Source organism: Camellia sinensis, chromosome 9, assembly GCF_055761805.1.
Source record: "Camellia sinensis isolate YWXY chromosome 9, ASM5576180v1, whole genome shotgun sequence".
In the NCBI taxonomy this organism is placed as follows: Eukaryota; Viridiplantae; Streptophyta; class Magnoliopsida; order Ericales; family Theaceae; genus Camellia; species Camellia sinensis.
The window spans coordinates 200664522-200675105 of record NC_138969.1 but is presented as its reverse complement, the minus strand read 5'-3'; the positions used below and the strand labels follow the sequence as shown (position 1 = coordinate 200675105).

Sequence of the window (10584 nt, the reverse complement as noted above, 5' to 3'; positions counted from 1 at the left end):
CGAAACAAAATGGATGAATCTGGTGTTGTTATTCGAAACAAAACTAGACTTGTAGCCCAAGGTTATAACCAAGAATTGCACCTGTTGCACGCCTTGAAGTTATACGTATGTCGCTTGCATTTGCTTGTTTCAAAAATTTTAAACTTTACCAAATGGATTTGAAAAGTGACTTTTTAAATGGTTATATTTCGGAGGAAGTATATGTTGAACAACCTCCCGATTTTGAAAACCACAAACACCCAGACTAGGTTTATAAACTTTCAAAAGCTTTGTATGGTTTAAAACAAGCTCCTAGAGCTTGCTATGAACGCTTGAGCAATTTTCTTATTGAAAAAGGTTTTTCCCGTGGACAAATTGATACCACTCTTTTCATAAAAATCAAAAATGATGATATGCTCATTGTTCAAATTTATGTCAATGATATCATATTCGGAGCTACTAATGAATTTTTGTGCGAGGAATTTGCTAAGGATATGCAGGGGGAATTTGAAATGAGTATGATAGGAGAGTTAACTTACTTTCTTGTATTACAAATAAAACAAACCCAAGATGGCATTCATCTATCTCAAGCAAAATATATCAAAGATCTTCTCAAAAGATTTGAAATGGATTTGTCCAAACCTACAGCAATTCCTATGAGCACATCTATTAAAATCGACAAAGATGAGCAAGGTAAACCAGTAGACGAAAAGAAATATGAGGTATGATTGATTCTTTACTCTATCTAACAGCTAGCAGACCCGATATCATGTTTAGTGTATGTATGTGTGCTCATTTTCAACCAGCTCCAAAAAAGTCACACATCACCGCAGTAAAACACATTTTTAGATATCTCGTGGGCACTCCACTTTTGGGTCTTTGGTACCCTAAAACAAATGTTTTTGATCTCTATGGTTACTCAGACGCAGATTTTGCGGGATGCAAACTTGACCGAAAAGGCACTAGTGGTACTCACTACAAGAATTTTCACTTTTGGTGACTAAATTTTTAGTCGCCAAAAGTCAATTTTTAGTCGCCGAAGGGTTTTAGTGACTAAATTTTTTGGTCGCAAAATTAGTAGCCGAAGAGTAGTCGGGAAAGCTAATTGGCGACTAAAATTATTTTAGTTACCAAATGTATTCATTTGCCGACTAAATATTAAATTAGACCCTTTCGGCGACCAAACTTTTAGTCGCCTAAAGTCCCAACTTTTTAGCTACTAGAATTTTAGTCGGCAAAGAATTCTTTTTTGGCTACTAAAAATTTAGTCGCCGAAAGTCTCCATCTTTGGCTACTAAATGTTTAGTCAGCAAAAAGTTCCTCTTTTAGCTACTAAATATTTAGTCGCCTAAAATTCTACATTTTTTACTACTAAAATTTTAATCGGCAAAAGTGTGTTTATAATTTTGTTTTTTGTTTTTAGCTACGAAATATTTTAGTCGCCAAATATTTGATTTTCTTTTGGCTACTAAAGTTTTAGTCGCCAAATGTCTTTTTTTTTTCTTTTTTCTTTTTTTTTTTGGCTACTAAACTTTTAGTCGCTAAATGTCTTTTTTTTTTTTGCTACAAAACTTTTAGTTGCCAAATGTTTTTTCTCAATTTCTTTTTAGCTACTAATTGTTTAGTCGCCAAAAATATGATATTATGTTTTATCGCGAAATTATAATTTCTCCACAACCTATCTATATACAATGCAACCTGTAATACGTATAAAAACAAACTGATACATACTATCAATCATTCCACAATCTGCATCCATATACCAAAAATAAATAACATGAAATATCAAAGTCCATACAAATCAACTATTGTCCAAACTAAAATAATAATTCCATACAAAATATATCATACAAAAATCAAAGCCCTCCGTATACAAAAAAAAATACATTTACTAACTAGCGAAATTACCATTTGGCATGGTACAAATTACCATCGTAATCTGTACCACAACAAAAGGTGATATATGTACCACGACAAACGTTTTCTAGGGACCATGACAAAACGTCCTATATGTACGCCGACAAATGGTATCTATGTACCACGACAGTCATTATTTGTTGATTGCCAAAAGTTTTCTGTATCAATAATAATGAACTACACAAAAGCTGAGGACGACAAAAGTATTATATTAGTTCTACACAAAAGTGAAAATTCTTCTCCATACACCAATATGGATTATTCACAAGTCCACGCAACAAAGCCATCTACAAAGAAAAACAAAAAACGAAACATTAAAATTGGTTACAAAATATCAATTCAATCAGCCATATAGAACATGTTCTAACATGCATTTAAGGTAGAACAATCGAGAAATGTCTTCTTAGAAATAAAAGAAAGTATATATATATGTATCATGCAATATTTATTCCAACCAACTGCACAAAAAATTTAATATGTAATTTCTTCGTCCTATAAATATATAAAGGCAATTATTAGAATATGTAGATGTTATTTTAACAAAAATTGTTGTTTTTTTAACTAAGTGTTGCAAGTTTTTCAACTAAGTGTAAGGCGTATTCGGGTTTGTTATGAATTTTCGCTCCCGGAAAGTCATTTTTCGAGTAAGTTTAGGGCATATTCGGGGGGTTGTTATGGCAAAGCTATCCATGTGAGCCACACGGTCGTTCGGGGGCTGTTTTGAATTTTCACCCCCGAAATGCCCTTTTTCGACTAAGTTTAGGGCGTATTCGGCTCTAACTCCCAACCTACAGGTCCGAATTACGTTTCATTAGTTCTCACATGTCCTATTTGACATGGCGAAGCTATCCGTGTGAACCACACGGTCCTTCGGGGGCTGTTTTGAATTTTCGCCCCCGAAACGCCTTTTTTCGACTAAGTTTAGAGCGTATTCGACTATAACTCCCAACCAACGGGTCCAAATTACATTTTGTTAGTTCTTACAAGTCCTATTTGTCATGGCGAAACTATCCGTGTGAGCCACACATTCGTTCGGTGGCTGTTTTGAATTTTCGCCCTCCGAAACGTCTTTTTTCGACTAAGTTTAGGGCGTATTCGGCTCTAACTCCCAACCTACGAGTCCGAATTATGTTTTGTCAATTCTCACAAGTCCTATTTGTCATGGCAAAGCTATCTGTGCAAGCCACACGGTCATTCGGGGGCTATTTTGAATTTTTGCCCCCGAAAAGCCCTTTTTCGACTAAGTTTAGGGCCTATTCCGCTCTAACTCCCAACCTACGGGTCCGAATTACGTTCCGTCAGTCCTCATAAGTCCTGTTTGTCATGGCGAAACTATCCATGGGAGCCACACGGTCATTCAGGGCTATTTTGAATTTTTGCCCCCGAAACGCCCTTTTTCAACTAAGTTTAGGGCGCATTCGTCTCTAACTCCCAACCTACGGGTCCGAATTACATTCTGTCAGTCCTCACAAGTCCTATTTGTCATGGAGAAGCTATCCGTAGGACCCACACGGCCATTCGAGGGCTGTTTTGAATTTTCGCCCCCGAAACGCCATTTTTCAACGAAGTTTAGGGCGTATTCGGCTCTAACTCCCAACCTACGGATCCGAATTACGTTCCGTCAGTTCTCAAAAGTCTTATTTGTCATGGAGAAACTATCTGTGGGAACCACATGTTCGTTCGGGGGCAGTTTTGAATTTTCGCCCCCGAAATGCCCCTTTTCGACTAAGTTTAGGGCATATTCGGCTCTAACTCCCAACCTACGAGTCCGAATTATGTTTTATCAGTTCTCACAAGTCCTATTTATCATGGCAAAGCTATTTGTGTGAACCACACAGTCGTTCAAGGGTTGTTTTGAATTTTCGCCCCCGAAACGCCTTTTTTCAACTAAGTTTAGGGTATATTCGGCTCTAACTCCCAACCTACGAGTCCGAATTACGTTTTTTTAGATCTCACAAGTCCTATTTATCATGGCGAAGCTATCTGTGTAAGCCACATAGTCGTTCGGGGGCTGTTTTGAATTTTCGCCCCCGAAAAGCTCTTTTTCGACTAAGTTTAGGGCGTATTTGGCTCTAACTCCCAACCTACGGGTCCGAATTACATTCCGTAAGTTCTCACAAGTCCTATTTGTCATAGCGAAGCTTTTTGTGGGAACCACACGGTCATTCAGGGGCTGTTTTGAATTTTTGCCCCCGAAACGCCCTTTTTCAACTAAGTTTAGGGCGTATTCGGCTCTAACTTTCTACCTATAGGTCCAAATTACGTTGCGTCAATTGTCACAAGTCCTATTTGCCATGGGAAAGCTATCCATGAGAGTCACATGGTGGTTTGGAGGCTGTTTAGAATTTTTGCCCCCTTAATGCCCCTTTTTCGGTTAAGTTTAAAGCGTTTTCGGCTCTAACACCCAACGTGCACGTGCTAATTACATTCCGTCTACTGTCACAGGTCCTATTTGTCATGAGGAAGCCGGTTGTGACATCCGTACGGTGGTTCGAGGGCTGATTACATAGGTTTGTCTCTAGGTATCCAATTCTTTTAATTTAGCCTAATATCCAAGTACATTACAAAATATTCCTATTTCTTAAATCTAAACCACAGGTCCTGTTTATCATGAGGAATTTTAAATCTAAACCACTAATAATTTTGGTTATGTAGAAAATTTAATAAAAGTTTTACGCATAAAGTAGAGAATTAAGTGTACATTTAAAATTTATGTGTTTTGGAGCTAATAAATAAATTGTGTCCATATATTTCAATTCTGAATAATATTTCTATACATGTATCAAAAAAATTAACAAACTATAAACCCTAACCCTAATGGGAAACAAACAACAAATTCAATGACCAGCCAATCTAAGAACCATGACTAAACTCAGGTAAAGTGATTAAGAGCTTTGAATCTCCTTATCTACTCATTCTACTCATTCTCACATTGCACTAATAATTCCCTATTTTTTCCAAAATTCAAATATTTTTCATCTCTTTTCACTGCATTACTAATATTCTCAGGATCTGCTCTTCTCTTACAGACTTTGTATTGAAAAACTGGAAGGAAAAAAAAAAAACAAAATCATAGAACTGCAGTCACTCAAACTAAAAACTGGAATCATCATTATGTTTTATCAACTGACCTTGCAGATTTCATTAATGATTCACGAAGTATGAAAAACTGCATCATTTTTTATTTATTTTTTTGGAGGAAGTGAGTGGAGGCATTTGCACACAAGAAAGTGGAACACACCAAAAACAAATAGAGAGGTCAGAAAAACCAATCTCAAGCTCGTAACATTTCATATGCCAACAAACAAAAGAAGAAAAAAAAAAGGCTCAAATGCAGTATAAAGGTATTACTATAGATTCCAACAAGTAACATTAAGCTCATAATTGAATTTATACCTTTTATTGCAACTTCACGAAAGTTGGTCTTGGTATTGGAGTACAGTCTCTTCCACTCATCCAGTATCATCTTACTTGGGGGCAGTAGATCAAGAGGATTTTTTGCTTTAGGCTTTGGTGCCTCCTCCTCTTCCTCAACATCTTTTACTTTGGGCTTTGCTAGTTCTTTCTTGGCTTCTTTCTTTGGCTCCTTCTTGGGCTTTTATTTAGCAGCTTCTTTAAGTTGAGTAGGCTTCTTTGCAGACACAACAGTTATGATCTCTGCCTGTTTTACCTCTCCTATTACCTTTTTGAATTTGGTTGGTTAACCATAGTCCAATAGTATCTCTCAACATGAGGGAATTCAGAAGTAAAGATCTTAGTCATGACATTAATGAATCCCGGAAACAAGTTACATGTCATGATAATGTCAGCCAGGGTCACAGCATGACCAACCAGGTAAGTATTTGAAGCCAGATGAACACTCAAAGCACCAAGAGCTCTCTTCAATGCAGCAATAGCAGCTTCTTCAGCCTTCAAACAAAATACATATGGAGTAAAGATAAAATAATTAGAAAAAATTAAAATTAACAAAAAAAAAAGAAAAAAAAAAGTTACTTGTAAAAATAAAATGTTATTCTTGTCTATACGTGCTAATTGCATTCTGTCTGTTATTACAGGTCCTATTTGTCACAAGGAAGGTGGTCGTGACATCCGTACGGTGGTTCAGGGACTGAATAACAGAAATTGGGTTTGTTTTGATATGTGGGTGCTGTGTTGCCTTAGACAATTCAAATATCTTAACAGGCTTATATGCATGCCAGATTTAAAGTACAGACAACAAAATTAATTAGTTGCCTAGCTAGACAGTCTGAAAAAAGATTTTAATTAGACATGAATTTTCCAAAAAATCTTATTTTAGTTAAAAATCAATTTGATGCTCCCGTGGCATTCTTTATGCAATGTAAAGATGTGGTACACAACGCATGATGTGCATGGTAAGTAATAAAGGCCAGTGTCATGTCAACCAGCACATACTGAGACATAGGCAAGAATAATACACTGATTGATCAACCAGCACAACAATTTGTATGTACTTTGTGTTTATTATTACTGTTGTTTTCTTTTCTAGGATTTTTATTTTCTATATTTTCTACGTGGCACTAGTCCTTGGGGTATGAGGGGTGCCCACATAATGTCTTGCAATGATCTTAGGTCTGACACAATATAAATGTAAGGTTGATCTACAGGGCTATTCAAAGTTGTACTCTCTCTAAGGAATATCATGCTTTGGAGTTGTGCCTTCACTAAAAATGTTGTTCATTACATCAAGATTCTCACTAAAGGGCCCCTTTTTCTGACAAAAAAGCTAATTTCAATCAGTAGAGGGGAAGTTTTTCCATGCATATGAAGTAAAGGCAGAGCTGCAGCCATCCACTCAATACTACTCACCCATATGAATAGTCCTTATAATGCAAGTCTAAATTTTGCAACCTTTGTTTTAGTTTTGCCACAAATTATGACAATCATGGACTGATAATGTGTTGTATTTGCATCTAAGCAAAGGACAAAGCGTTCCAATCTAATATAAACCTTCTACAACCAACCAAAAGGTTAAGTGAGATGAGACAATGCCTCTAGTGATGCAACTGACCTAGCTATTCTTAATAACATTGTAAAGCAAAGTAATAATTGTACAATACCAAATGAAGGGTCATCATCCAGAGCTCAAGACACTTTCAAAACCTAGATCACCAGTTTTGTCACTGAAAACAAACAAAAAAAAATGGCACGAATCGAAGTGTTATTAAACTAATAAGTTGTTTCTGTCCAAGTCACAAGTGAACACCCCCAAAAACATAGATTTAAAGAAAAGAGACAGACAGATAGAGGTAAACCACCACTTCTTCCTTGCCCTGTTGGCAACTAAGCAGATTTTTGTTGGGTGGTAGTATATCTCAAAACTAGCATGTTGTCAAATAAGGAAGCAAAGATGGATTACCTACCACATACATGCACTCGTTGATAAGAAAATCTTCAAGTTCACGTACGTTTGTCACATCCAACTCCTGCATCAGTATATCATAGGGCAAATCCTGGGAAAGGACCAAAAATTAGAGCCTGAGAATTTCAATTCTATAAATAATGTTGCCAATTTCGTGTTTTCTGCCTAAAAAAAATAAGAAATATGTTTTTTTTTAATACATGTTTTGAAAACATGTGCACCAAACATGGTTTTTGTTTTTTAGTAAATAAAATAAAATAAAAACAAAAAATTAGAACCTGATAAATTCCAAAAGTAGATATATGGTATAAGAAAAACCTATGGATTGTCTGCCACCATACTAGGAAATAGTTTTAAAACCATAAAATGAACAACATAAAAAAATAAAAACAAAAAACAAATGCTTTACAAACTATAAAGCAACAGAGTTGCTCGAGAAAATATGACCACACAACAAGAAAATCAAAACAAAATGATCACGTATATTTGTAGTTTGTATTGGTAGGGCAGTATATACTACCTTCTAATAATATACATTGTATGGAACTCATCGAAAGAAATCTTGAAATACTAATCTTTTACTTTGTATATGCCATATACAAACTTGACCAATAAATTCTATCAATTAGTTAATGAATTTAACATTTCATTCAACTCCAAAGAGGACTAACAATTTAACATCTCTACAAAGTCCAACACAATGTAGAGTAACAAAAGAATGAGCATCTTTCTCTAACAATGAGATGAGTTACCCTTGTGAAAATGCATGCTACAGATTTTGATTGGCTATGCCAGGCCATAAGCTAATCAAATTGGTTTTCCAGGAAAGTGATGATTACATTGCAAATAAAAACCCAAGCTCCGAAAAATAAGCACCATGTAGTTCTGAAAACGGAAAATTTTAGTAGTCTTTCCCTTAACTCAAACACTAAAGTTACCAAGATTACTCATCAAACAAGTGAATCAATATATTTCAAACAATTAACCATCAATTTAAGTCAACAAACAAGTTAAAAACATTTGAAAGTTTAAAAACAAATACCTTGTCTGTCTCAGCCAGTGTTAGCACAGTAAGTTGCTTTAGCTTGAGGGTTTGATCAGGAACCAACTGCGGAAGACGACCAACATTACCTAAAAAATATTCCATACCAAATTTCAGTCATAGTATTTCAAGTACCCAATCCATGAAACCACTTTTCAGAGAGAAGAATCTATTAATAAATCAAACTGCTTTTGTTTCTGCTTTTAAGTCTATAGTTTTAACTTTCTAAATGCCTATTCATATACATCATAAAAAAGTGACAAAACCTTTCTTTCCATGGACCTCAGGTTGCATGAACAACCCTTTTATACTTCAACATTGACCACCTTTGGAAACAATAATGGGACAAAGACATGCTTAAGTAGATGGAGTTAATTTGAAAACTCTTGAAATTGAAATTGAGATTGATTTTCCCATAGGTTTGTTTTATTTGTTTTTTTTTTTTCTTCTTTCTTTCTTTCTTCCTTGCATATGCTTGTGTACACTAACAAAAAAAGAAAAATAAATGTTAGATAGGGTAAACAAGGATAATATAGAGCAATAATGCTGATCCTTGATTTTTTCGACCATATTAGGTGTTTCTTTGAAAGTGTATAATAATAATAATAATAATAATAATAATAACAACAAACCCATTTCAGAAATGAATAGTAAATGCACAAACCCATTTCAGAACTCTAGTTTAGGTCCTAAGTTAATTCCTCTACAATGAAAAAATCACTGCTGAGATTGCATTCTTAACTCTAGTTTGGGGGACAGTCATCATATAGACAAACCCATTTCAAAAAAGGGCAGTAAATACACCTGAATCAAGCATATAAACCAAGACAATGATGTATTGAAATGGGTTCGAGTGAGAGTGAGATTGAGAGAATAAATCAACTTAATCAAGCATATAAACCAACTGAATTGAGTATAAATTAAGCATATAAAATTCTAAAGCCACAATCAGAAAAGGGGGAAACAGATGGAGAGAGACAGAGAGAGAAAGCGAAAAAGATAGGGACAGAGAGACTGTGAGCGAGAGAGATATAACAGACAGACACACCAACAGCTAGAGAGTGAGTGAGGGAGAGAGAGATGGACAGACAAACACACCAAGATCGAGAGAGCGAACGAGGGAGAGAGAGAGAGAGAGAGAAAGAGAGAGAGAGGGAACCTGAGATCTGTGGTTGTTCCGATGGTGCTTTGCGGTGGAGGTGATGGTCGTGACCGTGGTAATGTCTTCCGTACGGTGGGCTGTGGTGAGGTGTTTGTCTTCAGTTTGGTGTCTGATTCTGAGGTTTGAATGTTGTTGTGTGTAATAGAGAAAGGGATGGGCAGCATTAAAAGAGTCCCCGCGCGTGCCCTAAAAATTTTGAAGATATAGTGACTAAAAGAAAGTTTTGTCGGCAAAAGTGTTATTATGGGCGACTATCCTATTTGGTAGCCATAGGAAAAGAAACAGCGACTATTTTATTAGTCGCCAAATGTATATTTGGCAACTAAATCTCCATTTGGTCGGAAAAAATTTGTATTTGCCCACTAAATTTTTTAGTCGCTAAAGATTAACCAAAAAAATATACCTATTTTTGGCTACTACCATTTATTTTGTAGGCAAAAATTCATATATAACGACTTAAAAAAATTAGTAGCCTAAAATTGAGACTAACGGTGGCTAATAAATTTTTTAATCGCTAAAAGGGTCACTTTTGCCGACAAAAAGGTAATTTAGTCGCCAATAAATAATATTTCCCTACTAAAAAATTTTAATAGCTAAAAACTGTACCAACACCGACTAAGACATATTTTAGTCTCCCAAAGTCAACTTTTTGGCGACTAAATTTTGTTTAGTCGCCAAAAGTGGTCGCCAAATGTGCAAATTCTTGTAGTGACTTGTCAATTTCTTGGATATTCACTCACTTCATGGTTTTGTAAGAAACAAAATTCAGATGCATTATCTATGCTAAAGCAGAATATATTGTCACTGCTAGCTGTTGTGCTCAAACACTTTGGATGAAACAATAACTTTTTGATTTTGGATTTCATTTTGATCACATTCTCATTAAATGTGATAATACTAGTGCCATTAATTTTTCAAAAAATCCCATATAGCACTCACGCACTAAACACATTGAAATAAGGCACCACTTTCTACGAGATCATGTACTTAAAGGTGGCATTAAACTCGAATTTGTGCCTACAGGCCAACAATTGGCTGATATCTTTATCAAGCCTCTCAATGAGGAATAATTTTATCTTATACGAACTGAACTTGACATGTTAA

General features: G+C 35.5%; 2 long non-coding RNA genes across 2 annotated transcripts; both read right to left on the bottom strand.

Annotated features, from left to right (window-relative positions):
* Positions 1-1759: 1759 nt before the first annotated feature.
* On the bottom strand, positions 1760-7038 carry LOC114271547 (uncharacterized). Its single transcript, XR_014341413.1, has 3 exons — positions 6975-7038; positions 5293-5805; positions 1760-2183 (listed from the first exon to the last, which is right to left on the bottom strand). It is a non-coding gene; the product is annotated as an uncharacterized LOC114271547 (long non-coding RNA).
* A 235-nt stretch (positions 7039-7273) lies between these two features.
* LOC114295434 (uncharacterized) lies at positions 7274-9613 on the bottom strand. Its single transcript, XR_003640901.2, has 3 exons — positions 9478-9613; positions 8319-8407; positions 7274-7367 (listed from the first exon to the last, which is right to left on the bottom strand). It is a non-coding gene; the product is annotated as an uncharacterized LOC114295434 (long non-coding RNA).
* Between the last annotated feature and the right edge of the window lie 971 nt (positions 9614-10584).